This window comes from Podarcis muralis, chromosome Z, assembly GCF_964188315.1.
Source record: "Podarcis muralis chromosome Z, rPodMur119.hap1.1, whole genome shotgun sequence".
Lineage (NCBI taxonomy): Eukaryota > Metazoa > Chordata > Lepidosauria > Squamata > Lacertidae > Podarcis > Podarcis muralis.
The window spans coordinates 6672176-6689370 of NC_135673.1; the positions used below are offsets into that span (position 1 = coordinate 6672176).

General features: G+C 44.7%; 1 long non-coding RNA gene across 1 annotated transcript; it reads left to right on the forward strand.

The window, feature by feature from the left end:
* Positions 1–402: 402 nt before the first annotated feature.
* Positions 403–4810, forward strand: LOC114589320 (uncharacterized). Its single transcript, XR_003704638.2, has 2 exons — positions 403–669; positions 4308–4810. It is a non-coding gene; the product is annotated as an uncharacterized LOC114589320 (long non-coding RNA).
* The last annotated feature ends 12385 nt before the right edge of the window (positions 4811–17195 follow it).

The window sequence follows — 17195 nt, forward strand, 5'->3', positions numbered from 1 at the left end:
ATTTTAACATTTCCTGGCACTTTGCTGCTTGCATGGCTCACAATTCGTGCCTTATTTTGGAGACAATTTGTGTATTTATAATTAATATGGATTAGATATTATTATCCAGGCAATATGGCAGGCAAGCAGTTAGAGGGGAGAACAGCTGTTCAATAATGCAAATGATGCACACATAAATTACATTTTAGCAATGGGATATTATTACCCAGACGGACAAAAGTTCAGAACCCTGGGGCGGCTGAATTAAAATAGCCCCTGTGTGGAAAGTCGCCATAGAGACAGAGAGGGGGATTGCCAGCCTGGTGAGTGACAAGAGCAATGCTGCTCTTGGGGGTTAGCTGGGCTTGTCAGGCAAGGGATTCAGTGTTGCCACTGGTGACCTGGGTTCAAAGAGCTAGAATCTAGTTGGTTGATCAATGATTACAGCAACCGCCTTTCAACTTTGATGTCACTATGACAACGGGCAATTGACTGGTCAGTTGTTGGCTCACAGAGCTGGGTGTGGCAGATGATCTAGTATGCTGTCTGGATCTCTACATAAGACAAAGAATCATTATTTGGTGGTCTGATAAAGAACAACAGAGAGGGGCAAGATACAGTCTTGCCACTCTCCTGTGTGGTGATACAGACTCCAGAATGGCAGGTGATCAGGAGAGGGAGAGGCCACAGGTAAGTGGAAGAGCACATGATCTGTATGAAGGGGGTCCCAGGTTTGTTTATTTATTTATTTATAAAAATATTTATATACTGCTAAACTGTAAAAAATAGGCAACATTATAAAGATTTAAAAACAAACAATAAAAGCATAAGAAGTTTAAAATGATTTTAAAACGAGAAGTTAAAAACAAGCATCAATAAGCCATTGTGGAAGGATGGACTATTAATTACTTGCATAGGCCTGGTGGAATAAAAAAAGTTTCAGCAGGCATTTAAAAGTTGAACAGTTGACACAGAAATCATCTGCTGAATCTCCACTGGCAGAGTATTCCACAGAACCTCTAACTCTCAGGTATCATACTAAAGGCTTGCTTTCTCATTGTTATCCAACGAGTCTCACCAACTTGCAAGGATGAGACTGGGGGTGATACAAAGTGCACAAGGATCTTCAGTGGGAGAATTGGTGGAGGTAGTGACTGAAGGGGCTGAGCAAAGGAGCTTTGAGGGAGCTGGTGGGGAACAGCAACAGCGAACTGACTGGAAGGGACCTACGTGGTAAGTGCACAAGTGGGAAGAGCACGCATGCTTGTTTGTTTGTAACGTCACCTCTGCCCTCCCCCAACCTCACCTCACCTGCTATTGGTTGGGACAGATGGTGAGGTCACACACAGTCCTGAGAGGGAAGCTGGAGCAGTGAAGCTGCTTGCAACATCTGCGGTTCCCTACTGAGTCGCAGCCGTGTGTGAGTTAACTGCTGCACAAGAGAAGGCAGGGTGCCATTGGCATTTTGAGAAAACCCTGGACATTTTGCCCAATTTAAAAAATCCACCCGGACAGAAATTTCACCATTAAAAAAAGAGGACATTTCCAGGAAAAGGAGGATGTATGGCAACCCTTGGTATATGGACACTTTGGGCCTCTTATGCAGCAGATCCAGGTATTGGGTGAAAGGTCTCTTTAGTCCAACTTTTTGCTTCCCATGTTGACCAGTCAGATTCCTAGTGCTCAGGTCAGAAGTCCAGAAGCAAGACATGAATGCAATAGCTGTCTCCCATAGTTGTCCCCCAGTGAGTGGTATTCAGAGTCACACTACCTCTGATCCTGAATGCAACCAGCCAGTGGCTAGTAGCCATTCATAGGCTTCTCCTTCATGAATTTGTCTAACCCCCCTTTAAAGCCGTCCAAGGAATGCAGCTGTAGCAAGGAAGTGACCCATGTAGTTTCACCAGGCTGCTTTTATTCAACAGATTCCCTTCCATTTGTTTCAGATCCACTCTAAAGACACCTTCCCTCTCCCCATGCAATATTTCTGCCAAGCTGACATTCTGAATGCTAGAGGAGAAGGCACAGCTTCTCACACACACAGTAAATAAGGCTGAGATTACCGGTAGTGTGGAATGGGACTGACTATTGCAATATTTAATCTGCTGGGTGGGCATATCATTAAAATGGATATCCAGGGCTTTAATCATGATGCCAAGCTGCCATCTGCCTCCTCCATGCTCCCTCTTGGCTTAGGCCGGGGCTCAATATACGAGGGGACAGCTTGCAAGAGCACCGTCGTCATAATTCATCTTCTGAGCACGATGGCACAAGCTGTTTTGGCTTGATGAATCCCTGCCATATAAACATGCGTTCCCCATTAAAGCTGCTCAAGCAGGCAATTAGACCTTGGATGAGGTTAGGGGCAGAGGACCAAGCTACCACTTGTTCTTCGGTGCTGGACGAATGGGGTGCTGCATCCCCTAAGAAGCTTTCAGAAGTACCTTAGATAATTTAATCAAACATGGTGTTCACTAGTGAAATGATGTGAGAGGTGAATGTTTCCCCCCAAGGCTTGGCTTGCTTTTCTTTCACTATGCAAGGCACAAATATGGAAGGCATGCAGGTTTCATGTTTCCATAGAATTCCACTGAACCCCAACAAAATATGAGTTCAACATAGGTTGCTCAAGAGACTGAACTGCAGGCAGCTATTGGAGATGAGCGCTGGGATCAATGCCAGAGAACTGGGAATGCATTGAAATGCATCAGAGTCTGAAAGATTTTTTATTTTGCTTCGGGTGCATCTCCGCCCAAACAAAAAGACTTTAATACCCATTCTTTTCCCAGATCAGAGGTGGGGAACATCAGAACTGGGAAGTCTCCCTACTTGTCCTTCAGAACTCTCCCCAGGTCACATCCCCTCCCGAGCCACGTCCTCCCCAAGCCACACCCCTCACCATCCTTGCTTGGCATCCTCATGAGTGTTTTTGCCAGGGTAAAATGTGTCCTTGGACTCTGGGAATGCCTCTTGCTTGGCTGGATGGAAGAGAGAGAGAAGGTGTGTGTGTGTGTGTGTGTGTGTGTGTGTGTGTGTGTGTGTGTGTTGGCCTGCTATACAAAGCCAAGATTTAGATGCATTGCTGCACACACTGCTGCCTCTAGCCATGCCCACAACTGATACATGTGCTCTGAGTGGTTACCCAGCAGACAATAAGACCTCTGCAAAAGTTGGCAGAAAAATAAACATGAATTTTGCCTTTGTTTAGTATGCTTGTTTCTTTACATTCACACACCACTATCATCCATCAAGGTAGCCTTTGGCCCCTGGGTCCTGAGATTCTTCTTATGTTCTTAATAGTTTCAGAGTTGCCAAATGCAGTATCCTTCAACCACCCAAGGCCTTGAATAGTAACATTTTTAAATTTCCCCCATATACACTAATGATGAGGGGGACAGGGACAACTCAACAAAGAGGGCATCGCATAACCAGGGGGCTGGTTCTGAGAAAACTCTGGTGTGAGTCCCCACCAACCAGGAAGTTTAGGAGCATTATTCTCAGTTAAGGATGAGGGGTGATTGCCTTTTCCACAGCTGGTTACTTCCTACGCCCCTTCTCAAAGCTAAGTTTGGGCTTACCGTGTTTTCTGTTGTGCTTGAAATTGGGGTGTAGGGAGAGGGTGGGAACTTGGTGAGGGAAGGACTGGATTCCATTTTGTGCCAAACCTATATGCAGAAGGAGGTAGGAAATGATGTATGAAGGCAGTAATTTCCATTCCAACCACTGCTCATTGTATGCAGCACTGTATCCATTCCCAATACAGTTTGAATTCTGACCAAAATTGCATTATTTGTTTCACTGTTTGCTGTGGCAGAATTTTGTATAATTAATCGCATTATCATTACGTTTCCCCACACCATTCATTTCATGCAAATGAGAGGGAAGAAGTCATCATTGACATGTTGTTTGTTGACCGAAAACAACAACAGCAAATACTAATCATACTTGCTGATCAATTTCTGCTTCAAACATGGAACGAATAAGCAATTATTGGCAATTTCTGTTCTCATTTTCATTTCTGTCAGAATTCTCAGCATCCTTAGTTTGTAGGCAAGGATGCAAGAAGGCAAGGATTTGACCTTTGTCACAACCAGTGCTTTTTCCATTCAACTGCAGTCCTGTTTCCACCAAATGCTATGTTGTTTGTCATGCTATCCACTATTTGATGTAATTTATGCAAGCTACATAACTTACACTCATTTCTATGCAAAAGATATAGCAAAACAATGTTCTGAAATGTCAGTAATTATATATCATTTGCAGGCTTGGAAAAGAACAGTGATGTGACCAATTGTATTCAATAACCTGATTTATGTCTCTGATTGCAGGGGAATGCACAAACTGCAACAATTTCCGCTTTCTTTGAATCACCTGTTCAGGTTTACCCACAGCTGACATTACTGTACTGAATATGTGGATGGACAACAGGAAAGCTTATTGCTGTAAAGAGCTTTTGGCATGGATGTCAGCTGCAGCTAGGACTTCAATAGCCAGCCTAGCAATGGAAAACCTTGAAAAATCTGCATTTGTCTGTGCGGTATAAGAACTTACGGACTTTGGCTATTGGGGAAAAAATAAACATATACTACTTGTTTTCAGGGTGAGGGGTGAAGGATCCTTCTGGTGGGATTTTATTTTTTATGCTTTGGACTTAGATGCTCAGCATTCACTATCCATGGCAGCTTGGGAAAGATGGATGTCTTGAATTATATTGGTGTGTCAACATTTCTTTCTCTTATTATTTATATTTCATTTGCTTTTTATATGGTGTGATGTGCCATCCTGCTGCCACACTTTCAGGTTGTTAATGTCAATAAAGTTACAAAAGAAAGCCCCACTTCTTTTTTTGTTTTCATCAAAAGTCTCCAATATCCCTGGTTGTGGGCTTTGCTTGAAGTGGGGGAGAAGCTTTACAAACTCAAGCTACCAAACTTCTCTCTGGCTTTGGTACTGGAATCATTTTTTAAAGGTTGTTTTCACACCCTCCCCACCCTTTTTATATTTTAAAAAAATGCATTTCACACTTATTTCATAGAGACACACTTGAAGAAAAGTGAGTCAAATGTGACTGAGTTCAGGTTTAGAATAAAAAACCCTGCCAAATTGGAGCCATCCCCTCTGATGTTCAAGAAGGGAGGGTGTGGCCATATGTTGCAGAAACCAGAGTGTATAAATATCACACAATAGGGCTCAGACACTCAAGTTCCAAGGAGATGGGCCGAAAAGTGAGGAAGAAGAAAAGGGATATCAGAGTGGTGCTGACAAAAGGGGGGTCTTGCGCACTGCTGTAGGCAGAATGAAAATAATCAGTGCCACAGGAGAGGAGATGGAAAAAGCAGTCATTCCGAAAAAGCAGACATTTAAGAAATTAAAATAAAGGCCACTGTTCTGAATGGTATCATCTTTATGCAAGGAAAAGAAAGATACTATCTGAGACACAATCTGGACAGTGAAGGATATTTCCCCACCCTTCATTTCCTTCCCAGCCTTTCAATGCTGGTCAGATTATACCCTCCATGAGTGGTCATACCACCTACTCCATAGATGATAATGCACTATTTCAAGGGTGCAGAACCTTTGGCTTGGGCACCAGATGTAGCTGTCCAAGCCTCTCTGTATGTCCCTCAAGGCTCCCCAGGCTACACGCATCACACCAGCCCCACTTCTTAACCTCTTTGAGTTTTTAGCCTGTCTGGAAATCTAATATGGGGCAGATAGGTGTTCAAAGTAGACATCCTGTATTTTCAAACCTTCCATTTTGTCTGCCATTGTTGTTGTTACGCTTGTGAAGGCCCTGAGCTGATGTCAGGTGGGCACAAACAATACAGCATTCTGGCTGAACTTGTAACAAGTCTGAGCTTGCTGCTTCATCATGGCAGCCCTCAGATTCTTCTTGGGCCACACCCTCTTTCCCCAAGCCACACCTACCAGTGGCCTTATTTCACACCCTCCTCAAGCATCTTTGCCTGGCTGGAAGCTACCACTGAGTGCTGATGATGCATCTTGCTTGCCTGGATGGAGGTTAGAGATACATGGAAACGGCCCTGCTGTGCTGAGGCAACCTTTATACAGTGGTGCCCCACAAGACGAATGCCTCACAAGACGAAAAACTCACTAGACGAAAGAGTTTTCCGTTTTTTGAGGTGCTTCGCAAGACGAATTTCCCTATGGGCTTGCTTCGCAAGACGAAACGTCTTGCGAGTTCTTGTGAGTTTGTTTCCTTTTTCTTAAAGCCGCTAAGCCGCTAAGCCGTTAATAGCCGCTAAGCCGCTAATAGCCGTGCTTCGCAAGACGAAAAAACCGCAAGATGAAGAGACTCGCGGAACGGATTAATTTCGTCTTGTGAGGCACCACTGTATTAATTGCCCCTTTCCCCCTCTGACCACACCCACTACTGGAATGTGCTATCACCACCACCCAAAACTAAATCTGAAGAGGAAGATGGTTGTGACTGGCAGTTAGTGGAGGCAGAAGCAATGATGAGCAAGAACCCTAATGGGGGCAGCAGCAGAGGTGCCAATAGGCCTTCTGAGCACTAGGGCCATTTGCTAATACCCAGTCCTAGGGACCTCCTGCCCTGCATCATGTAGCATAGGGAAAAGGTAAGAGAGTGTTCAGCTGTGGCCATTTCCCAGTGTATAGGTTGAACAACTGTGTTTGATCATCACAGATGTGAAGATTAAGAAAACATTTGGCAACCCAGGAAAGGTTGTTGTCCCAGCAAGAAGTCTGCTTTTAAACAGCTGGGGTTTCCAGACTAATTTGTCCAAGACACTGAATGCTTTTGCAATTGTAAGTGAGTCTTGTAAATGGAGGTCACAGCAGGGTCCTTGTGCTTTTACTCCTAACAGGAGTGAGGTTCCGAGTGTCTTGCATGCCACTCTGCATTCCAAACCAATTGTGACAGTTAGAGGGGCTTTAATTGAAGCTGATGGATTTCAGGTTGGCTGAGGGCTTTTGCCAAACCGGGAGGCCAGCTTCTCTCTGGTTTGAATGACAAAAAGGTTCATTGGGCTTCCTGCTGAAATGGCTCCACACAAGTGAGTAGGACATCATCATGAGCCCTGGGTTAGCAGTTGATCCGGCAAAGTTGCTAGGTGAATCTGCTCCAAATTAATGCCTCTTCTCATACACTCCAGTGATGGGAGAGATTTTCAATGGTGCATGTCACAGCCGAGAGTGCTGAACTCAATATGGCATTTGCCTGCTTTATAGTCTCCCAGAGTGTGCAGCATTAAAATGAAGTTTTCTTAAGCAGTACTGCTGAAGTTCTCAAGTGCTTGGATGCCACTTAATTCGGGACTGAGCCAGTGAAATACAGTGAGGGACCTCAAATAGGAATTCTCAAATGCTGAGTCATCCTATAACAGTAGTCCAATACAGAAGATAGATCCACTGGCATTTCTTCATTGAACCCTGAGGAGACACCTCTATCTATGCCCAGACTCCAGTGACTGGCCCACAGACCAGTCCTGAGGATCAGGAGAACCCAGAGGTGCTTATTTCTCCACTTTAAAAAATTAAAAAAAAAATATCTCTGCAGCTTGAAACTCCACTCTCTAGAGAGCCTCCATATGCTGTAGGACTCCAACTCCCTTCACCCCTGACTATTGGCTGTGATAGCTGGGGCTGATGGGAGTCCAACTACAGCTAGAAGGCCACACGTCATCCCCACCCCCCCAGTCTAGAAGAAGCCAACAGCTAGAGGAAAAGGCACCAGTTTTTAAACTGTCCAGATGAAGTATGCAAGGGGTGAGGTTTTCATCTTGGACACAGCTGAAACAACTTGCTTTTTCTGCCTCCATTCCATTACAGGGCTGCTAACTGTTGTCCTGAACTGGTACTATGGTCCTTGTCCAGAGTGCTAACCTGGCCTAACATTAGCTTCTTGTCTATTCCAGTACTTATGGGTCTTTCTGTCATGCCAGATGAATCTTGTTTCTTTTTTCTTTTTTTGTTAGAGTTACAAGCTTGGTGGATCAGAGGAATACTGTGGATGTAGTGTATCTTGATTTCAGTAAGGCTTTTGACAAACTCCCCCATGATCTTCTTGCAGAAAAGCTGGTAAAATTTTGGTTGGATGAGGTTACTGTTAGGTGGATTTGTAGCTGGTTGACTGACCAAATCCAAACAGTGCTCACAAATGATTCCTCACCTTGCTGGAAAAAGTGACAAGTGGGGTGCCATAGGGTTCTGTTCTGGGCCTGTTGTTGTTCAATGTCTTTATAAATGACTTGCATGGAAGAATTTAGGGGATGCTCATCAAATTTTCAGATGACACCAAACTGGAAGGGGTAGCTAATGCAGCAGAAGACAGAATTGGAATTCAAGATGATCTTAATAGATTGGAAAACTGGGAACAAACTAACAAAATGAATTTCAATAGGGACAAATATAAGGTTTGATACTTAGGCAGGAAGAACCAGCTGCGGGTTGGGTAGATGTGGAAAACCTGGCTTGCCAGTAGTACATTTGAAAAGGATCTAGGGGTCTTACTAGACCACAAGCTTAATATGAGTCATCAGTGTGATGCAGCAGCAGCAAAAACAAAAACAAATAAAATAAAACAGAAAACTAATGCTATTTCAGTCTGCATCAGCAGAGTACTGGGTCCACTTCTGGGTATTCCAATTTAAGAAGGATATTGACAAGCTGGAACATATGCATGTTGCATGCATTTAGACAAGTAGGAGAGGGTATTTTCTTTAGTAATTATCCTTCCTCTTACCCACTTGTGTAAGAAGACATACATCTATTTCAGCAGAGTTAAACTCACAATCCATGTATGCGGTGGACCTATAAGAAAGCAAGGTAATTTTGGGAAATGATATATGATGGGAAATGATATATGATGGGAAACCATCAGAACAGCAACAGATGGACTCCTCGAGCAGCCAGAACATTGCACCTTCACTGGTCTTGGTGTAAGCTGAGGTTGAAGGAGGAGAGTTTCCAAGCCCTCTTTATTTCTTGCAAACATAAACATTCTCAGAGACTATGTGACTAGACTCCAGTACTCCTTTAAAGAGGTGGCTGCTCATGAAGCCCTGCCAAGAGCTGCCCTTGGCAAAGCAGCAGTTAGGCCATTAGCCACCTCATGAACAGCTGTCATAACACAATATAAGTAGTAGTTACAGGTAGGTAGCCATGTTGGTCTGCTGTAAAGGTAAAGGTAAAGGGACCCCTGACCATTAGGTCCAGTCATGACTGACTCTGGGGTTGCGGCGCTCATCTCACTTTACTGGCCGAGGGAACCGGCGTACAGCTTACGGGTCATGTGGCCAGCATGACAAAGCCGCTTCTGGCGAACCAGAGCAACGCACGGAAACACCATATACCTTCCCACCAGAGTGGTACAGTCGTGCCCCGCAAGACGAATGCCTCGCAAGACGAAAAACTCGCTAGACGAAAGGGTTTTCCGTTTTTTGAGTAATTCCACAAGACGAATTTCCCTATGGGCTTGCTTCGCAAGACAAAACGTCTTGCAAGTTCTTGCGAGTTTGTTTCCTTTTTCTTAAAGCCGCTAAGCCGTTAATAGCCGCTAAGCCGTTAATAGCCGCTAAGCCGCTAATAACCGCTAAGCCGCTAATAGCCGTGCTTCGCAAGACGAAAAAACCGCAAGACGAAGAGACTCGCGGAACGGATTAATTTCATCTTGTGAGGCACCACTGTACCTATTTATGTACTTGCGCTTTGACATGCTTTCGAACTGCTAGGTGGGCAGGAGCAGGGACCAAGCAATGGGAGCTCACCCTATCATGGGGATTCGAACCGCCAACCTTCTGATTGGCAAGTCCTAGGCTCTGTGGTTTAACCCACAGCGCCACCTGCGTCCCGTTGGTCTGCTGTAGTCAAAACAAAATAAAAAAATGCCTTCCAGTAGCACCTTAGAGACCAACTAAGTTTGTTATTGGTATGAGCTTTCGTGTGCATCTGAAGGTATCTGAAGAAGTGTGCATGCACAGGATGCCTGGAGTTCTTCTGCTTTCAGTACTGCTACCAATCCTCACCTAAACTCCAGGAAACCTTAAAAGGGAGCATAGTGGTACTGGGAGACCCCAGAGGGCATTTTCCTCAGGGTGCCCTTGAACCTGGCATCCATCCTTGCTCTTCTGTCAGAAGTCAAATGAGTAGATGATTTGCTGCTGCTACTGCTGCTGCTGCTGCCGCCACCATGGGAATGGCTGCATAGCTGTCAATGTTTTCACTTTTAAAAGGGAAATTCCCTTATTCCGAATAGGATTCTTCGCAAGAAAAGGGAAAAGTTGACAGCTATGGGAATGGGATGTCCATGCTTGCCCATGATTGGCCAGGCTGCACTAAGCAGTGAATAATGATGTCCCAGCCTTACTCTCAGGATCAATCCCTGTAAATGCTAGACTCCATCTCACACCATACATGCAGACTGGCCACATCAGCTGGTGCTGATGGGAGCTAAATAAATAAATAAACAAATTTTTATTTATACCCTGCCCTCCCCGGCCAGGGCCGGGCTCAGTGCGGCTAACACCGAATATAAATTAAAATAGAAGATAATAGGGAAAAGGGGAAAGGGAAAACAAAAACAAAAACCAGTTAATTAAAATACGGCTTAAAATGCAGCCTCATTTTAGTAGTAGTCCATAAATCAAGACCATAAAAGGTGGAAACATCAGATATTCACCTGAGCCAGCTATCCATGCTGGTCCTACATGGGCCAGCAAAAAAGCCAAGGGAAAATTTATATGCCAAATCCCATATAAGGGGTCAGAGTGAGTCCAAGCCGAAGGCCAGGTGGATCAGCTCCATCTTGCAGGCCCTGTGGAAAAATGTCAAGTCCCACAGGGCCCTGATCTCTTGTGACAGAGCGTTCCACCAAGTGCTGAAAAAGCCCTGGCCCTAGTTGAGACCAATCTAACCTCCTTGAGGCTCGGGACCTCCAAAGTGTTGTTATTTATGGACCTTAAGGTCCTCCTTGGGGCATACCAGGAGAGGCAGTCCTATAGGTACAAGGGTCCTAGGCTGCATAGGGCTTTAAAGGTCAAAACCAGCACCTTAAACCTGACCCTGTACTCCAGGTCCAACACCACTTAAAGGGCCACCCGTCCACCACCTCTGGTCTAAGGACTGTAGGCAGAATTGCCTATTTGTAAAAGGCTGGAGCAAGGGTGTTGCCGAGTGGATCACAAAACTATAGAACCAAATGGTTATCTAGTCCAAACCCCTGCAATGCAACAGTCACAGCTAAGCAGAGGCACAGATGTGGCAGAGATGAGCATCAGCTGTGCTCCAATCCTCACTGAAACTGTGCATTCTGTATGATGCGATTTATCTTCCTAAAGTTATGGGCTGTTGGGTTTGTAGTGGGGTAAGGGTAAAATGAAGTAGGGGAATTGGAGAAGAGGAAGCCGTGAAGCACAGCTTAGCAGGGGGGAAGATGGACAATTAAGGAAGAATTTAATTGACAATTATTTAGATAAAGTCAAGAGATGTTTCTATTCTCAGCCCAAGTGTGGATAAGTGGCACAGGGACTAAGCATACAAATTAAAATAATAACCGTTCAAAGCTTTAGAGGAGAAAATCTTCTTTTCTTTTCTTTTTTTGTTGTGCAGAGAATTGAGACTATAGGAAGTGGGGTGGAAATCAGCAGGGGGAAATTCTCAAGAGCTTACACTAGGGGCAGTCAGGAAATAATTAACTGGCTTCCTGAGGGGTGAATGTGTGTATTAAAAAAGAGGGATTTGGAGGTTTGAGGGGGGAAGGAAGAAAAGATAAGATTCTAATGCAAGGGAAGTCTGTGATGAGCTCACGGACTTGTAATTCATTTCTCCATCATATAAAGGTTAAAATAATAATGGTTGCATATAAACAATTTCATTCAAAACAATCCACTCAGTTCCTAATTTATTAATTTGTAAGCTTTTTTGTAATCCACTCTTCAGCCCTGAAGAGTCCCAGATCAATAAAAATATACCCTCAGGCATATGATCTCATAGAAGAGTGCCCAAGGCAAACCTGTGCTGGCCAAAATCCATTGGACATTAATAAAAAGAGCATCATCACCTTTCTTCAGCATCTTCAGTTTGGCTCTGGTTTTTACAATCTAAAAGACACAATGCAAAAGGGGGAAACAATGGGGAGGGAAAAGGAAAACAATCAAACTCAGGGGCTAGTTAGTGTTGTGTATTGCCTTTTTGTGTTCCCTGCTTTACAGAGTGAACTGAGATCATTTAGGAACAGCTCTCACATTTTCAAATCAGATTACACCATTAACAAGGCAGAATATTAATAATATCATAATTAATCAATAAATTAACTTTTTGTAACATCCTATACCTTCAAGTCTCACAACATAAAATCACAATATAAAAACACACACACAAAAACAAAAACAACCCGATAACCCACCCCCAAACACATTTTAAAAGGGCATTAGATGTCATCTGCCAAAGGCCTGGTTAAAGAAGAATGTTTTTGTCTGTTGTCTAAAGGTGTAATGAAGACGCCAGCTGAACTTCCCTGGGGAGAGCATTCCATAAACAGGGAGCCACTGCAGAAAAGGCCTGTTCTAGTGTTGCCACCCTCCGGAGGAAGCACACAAAGAAGCACCTCAAAAGATGATCTCAGGGTTCGGGTAGATTCATTTGGAGAGAGGCAGTCCTCAGTGGCGCCATCTCCCGGAGGCTTTGGGAGCCCAGGCTGCCCAGTCCTGCCCTGCCCCCTTGCCCCTGCCCCCACTATGCTACCCCCCCCCCCACTGCTACTGCCTCTACCGCCACTGATACTGCTGTGCCACCGCCATGTGCTGCCACTACCCCCGCGCCACCCCGCCATTGCTGCACGCTACCTTACCATGAAACATCATCTGCCGTGGGGCCTCAGAGGCCTCACGGTGGAAGCACAGGCCCCAGGGAAGCTCAGCCTGGAACCACAGGCCCACGCAGTGGATGCTGTTTCATGGTAAGGCACTGCATGGTGGCGGGGGTGGCACGGTGGTAGCAGAAGTGCGCCACGGTAGTGGCAGCACACAGTGGTGGAGGTGGAACAGTGGTAGTGGCGTCAGCGGTAGCAGTGGTGGTACACAGCGGTGGGGGCATAGTGGTTCTGGGGGTAGCGGCAGCATGCAGTGAAGCGGGTGGCAAAGCGGTAACTGTGGCAGGGGGTAGCAGCAGTGGCATGCAATGGGGTGACAGTGTGTGTGTGTGTGTGTGTGTGGCATGTGGCAGTGCAGTGTGGGTGCCCCAGAAAATATGTGCCATAAAAAAACTGGGCTTGTGGAGGCCTAGGCAAAGTTTTTTTTTATGGTGCCAGCATGCTCATACACGTGCACTGCCATGTCATGACATCATGTCATAACATGGTAGTGCGTGCACTTCACAACCACAGTCAGGTGTCCAATTTGGCACCCCTGGCAATCCTTGTGGTATTGCATTCCTCAGGTATTGATGAGGAGCCAGTTCCTTGCATGAGCTTACAAAAGAGTCATCTGCATTGCAAGGGAGTTTGAGTTTGATGACAAGGCCAAACAAATCCTGAGCCCTCAGGAGAGATTGCACCTCAAATGCCAAACACAAAGTGCCTAACTACAGGCAAGGTCTCCTTGGAAATAAGATCCCTCTCTTGAGGCAGTGGCATATCATGGGTTGCTGGTGCCTGGGGTGGAGCAACTGTTGATTACTCTAAGAAACTCATTTTCCCATGAGTGCTTGGTGGATCCCTGCTATAGTCTGAACAATTTAAAGGTAAAGGGACCCCTGACCATTAGGTCCAGTCGTGACCGACTCTGGGGTTGCGGCGCTCATCTCGCTTTATTGGCCAAGGGAGCCAGCATACAGCTTCCAAGTCATGTGGCCAGCATGACTAAGCCACTTCTGGCGAACCAGAGCAGCGCACGGAAACGCCGTTTACCTACCCGCCGGAGCGGTACCTATTTATCTACTTGCACTTTGACGTGCTTTTCAGCTGCTAGGTTGGCAGGAGCAGGGACCGAGCAACGGGAGCTCACCCCGTCATGGGGATTCGAACCGCCGACCTTCTGATCGACAATTCCTAGGCACCTGCGTCCCTGAACAATTTACGTATTCAATAAACATTTGCCATATGTTATAAAAGGAATATGGATTGTGTTTGCCCTTTACCACTCCCACATGCTATGCCTCTGTCTGGAGGAGACCTCTGAACTAAGATAGCAGCTAGGAGTCAGCTGGGGTCAGGGTGTGGTTCCAGCACAAAAGCGGACTGGGTAGAAAACCAAATCATCATAGGAAACTTTCTGAGCGTAAGCAACCGTCCTGTCTTCACACAGACACAATTAATCTATATGGTTTTGTTTTAAGTGTTGTCATCTTCACTGGTGATCCATAGGGATTTCTTTTCTTCTCCTTCCTCATCTTAATATTTTAGTTGCTACCAAGGCACTCCGAGAATGGGGCCATGGAGGGGGGAAAAATTAATTTAAGACGCATCAACCAATTTGTCACTTTTGTAATGAGAAAATGAACAAACTTGTGCCCTAATATAAATAATAATTTATAGCTGGGACTTAAAAAGGAATACACAAGTCTTTTGCCACCTTCTTTATTTGACATGTGTGTACACACACACACACACACACACACACACACACACACACACAAAGATGAAAACCTCAAAAGATAGCTTGGGGAATACTTTGAATATAGGAAGTGGTCTTAGAGAGAAGACGATTCATGGCCAAGAATTTGCACTAATTGCCTCTGTGCTCTGATAGAACAAAAATAAGTTGGCTGGAGTATTCTCAGCATATGCCATGTCCTTGGGACGCTTTAGGCAAGATTGCTTTTCACTGCAATTAGGGGTGCCACCTGAATTCAAGCAGGGGTGCCCATGTGTGGCTGGTGCCTTTTGGGACTGGTAAGATGGAAGGCAAGGAGCTAAGCAGGGTCCAGTAAGGTTCCAAATTGGATGTGGGAGTGTGTTCTGAGATTTCTGCATTGCAGGGGGTTGGACTAGATGACCCTCGAGGTCCTTTCCAACTCTGCAGTTCTATCATTCCAATTCATACTAGCTTCATCCTCTTCCTCCTCCTTTCTACAGGGGCAACCCTGAGCCTAACAAGCAGGCAACTGACAAGCAGTCCCACCTGCTGGACTGGTTGCAAGAAAGATATCAAGGAAATGGGGGCTGGATGAGGCAGGGCCAGCTCAAGACTTTGTGCTGCCTGAGGCGAATGACAAGATGGCACCTTCCCCAAGGCACATAAATAAGCCAATTGCACTGGCTGTTACTCCAATACTGGTAAAAGGGCAAGGTCTTCCACTGCCCTTGAGGGCAGCAGACTAGCATAGGGTGTATACAGGCGGGCCACTTGGCACTCATAGCTCTAGCTGCTCTCCCCACTTCAACATCTGCTGCCTGAGGCAGCTGCCTCACTCTGTCTCATAGTAGGGCTGGTGCTGGGCAGAGGGTAGGCTGAGGTTGGAGGGACAGTGGTGCATTTATCCTAGCACATTACCCTGCACAAGTGAGTCCCCCTGCTCAGATCCTTGGAAGCATTATCAATGTGACTGTAGCCTTAGTTCTGAATGAACCTCTCTTCCACTATTGATGCAGATGCCACAGCTTACACCAATATGTAGGGGATCTCACCACTCTGTCACCATTTGAGGAGAACCCCCCACATTTACCCTATAACAACCACAGGTTATCTTATGGGTTTTTGCCTGAGGTAAGGCTTTGATACTTGGTGACTCAGGCAGAAGTTGAACAAATAAGATTTATTTTACAGGAAGAAAGTTGGTAAAACAAATGAAGTGTCAGGAGATAAAGTTATTTAAGGAAACAACAAATTAATAATTATTCTAAAACTAGTGGATGTTACAGGCTTCTAAACAAGGTAGGAATCACACAGCTTCTTTTAAACTTTTGTTGCTTATTTTCAGTTAGATGTTACAGGTATCTAAACTAGATGGTAAATGGTAGATGCTTAGCTTGTTTCAAGTTAATTCACTTCAGTTTATTAACATAGTTGTTGCACAGGCGTTGCAGCTTAATACTTTGGTTCTTAAACAAGGTGGCACTTTTTGTTAGTTTTCCAACTTTTTAACAATCACACCCCCTTCAAATAGTATAACTGATCCAGGTGATCACCACACCCCTCTTAATTGGTTTGGCAGTCTTCTCTTTCTAGACCTCTCTCCTCCTGGCAGGAATGAGACTTAAGTAAACTGCTTACAGCTCTACTTATCCTTGCTTAAACTCAGCTAGGGTTGCCATATTTCAAAAAGTGAAAAGTTGTAGAGCTATTCTTGAAAAATCACAAATAAATTGAATGTTTTTGAGCTATTTTTGAGAATAATTGGCAAAAATGACACTGCCATTTGCCTGGAAATTTAGCTGATTTCTGCCTGGACACTGCAGTATTCCGGATATGTCTGGGAAATTCTGGATGTATGGCGACCCTAAACTCAGCCCTCCAGTTAACTCCTGTCCGAATACTCTCCCAAGACACTAAACACTGTCTTTATATCCCAGAGGCTCCTTTCTCTATTTTCTTCATAGTGGAGGTTACACACAGATCAAAGCCAACTCTCTCTCACACACCCTCCTCAAACCATCTCAGACTATCTGAACAGTCTCTCAGAAAGATACAGTGGTACCTTGGTTTACAACCATAATCCGTTCCGGAGGTCCATTTGTAAATCAAAACAGGTTGTAACCCAAAGTGTGCTTTCACCATTGGGGCCTCCCAAAAAAAAAATTGTTCGTAATCCAATAAAAATGGGTTGTAATCCCAAAAAAGGTTGCAAACCAGGACACACACTTCCGGGTTTGACGTGTTTGTAATCCAAAAGGTATGCAAACCAAGGTACCACTGTACTCCCAAAGTACTGTCTCCACCCATCCACCCCGGCTAGCTGTCTTGGTAGCCAATCAGAGAGAGGCTCCAGCCCTCTGGTGGAATTCTGTTTTTGGGTTTTTTTTTAATTTTTATTTATGATTTTCAGTTATATACATTTCAATAGTTTTACAATCATTTTAACATTTCAAAACTCAACTTCCTTCCCCTTCTTTCTGCAGTTCCTTAAGCCTGTTTATTATATTTCCTGCATATACCAAATTAACTTTTATACCAAATTATTGTATTGGTATAACTTTTATACCAAATTATTCATTTATTCATCTACTTTAGATGAATCTACTCTTATGAAACTGCAGGTTTTTACAATAATCCTGCCAATGTTCACAGCTCGTTTGT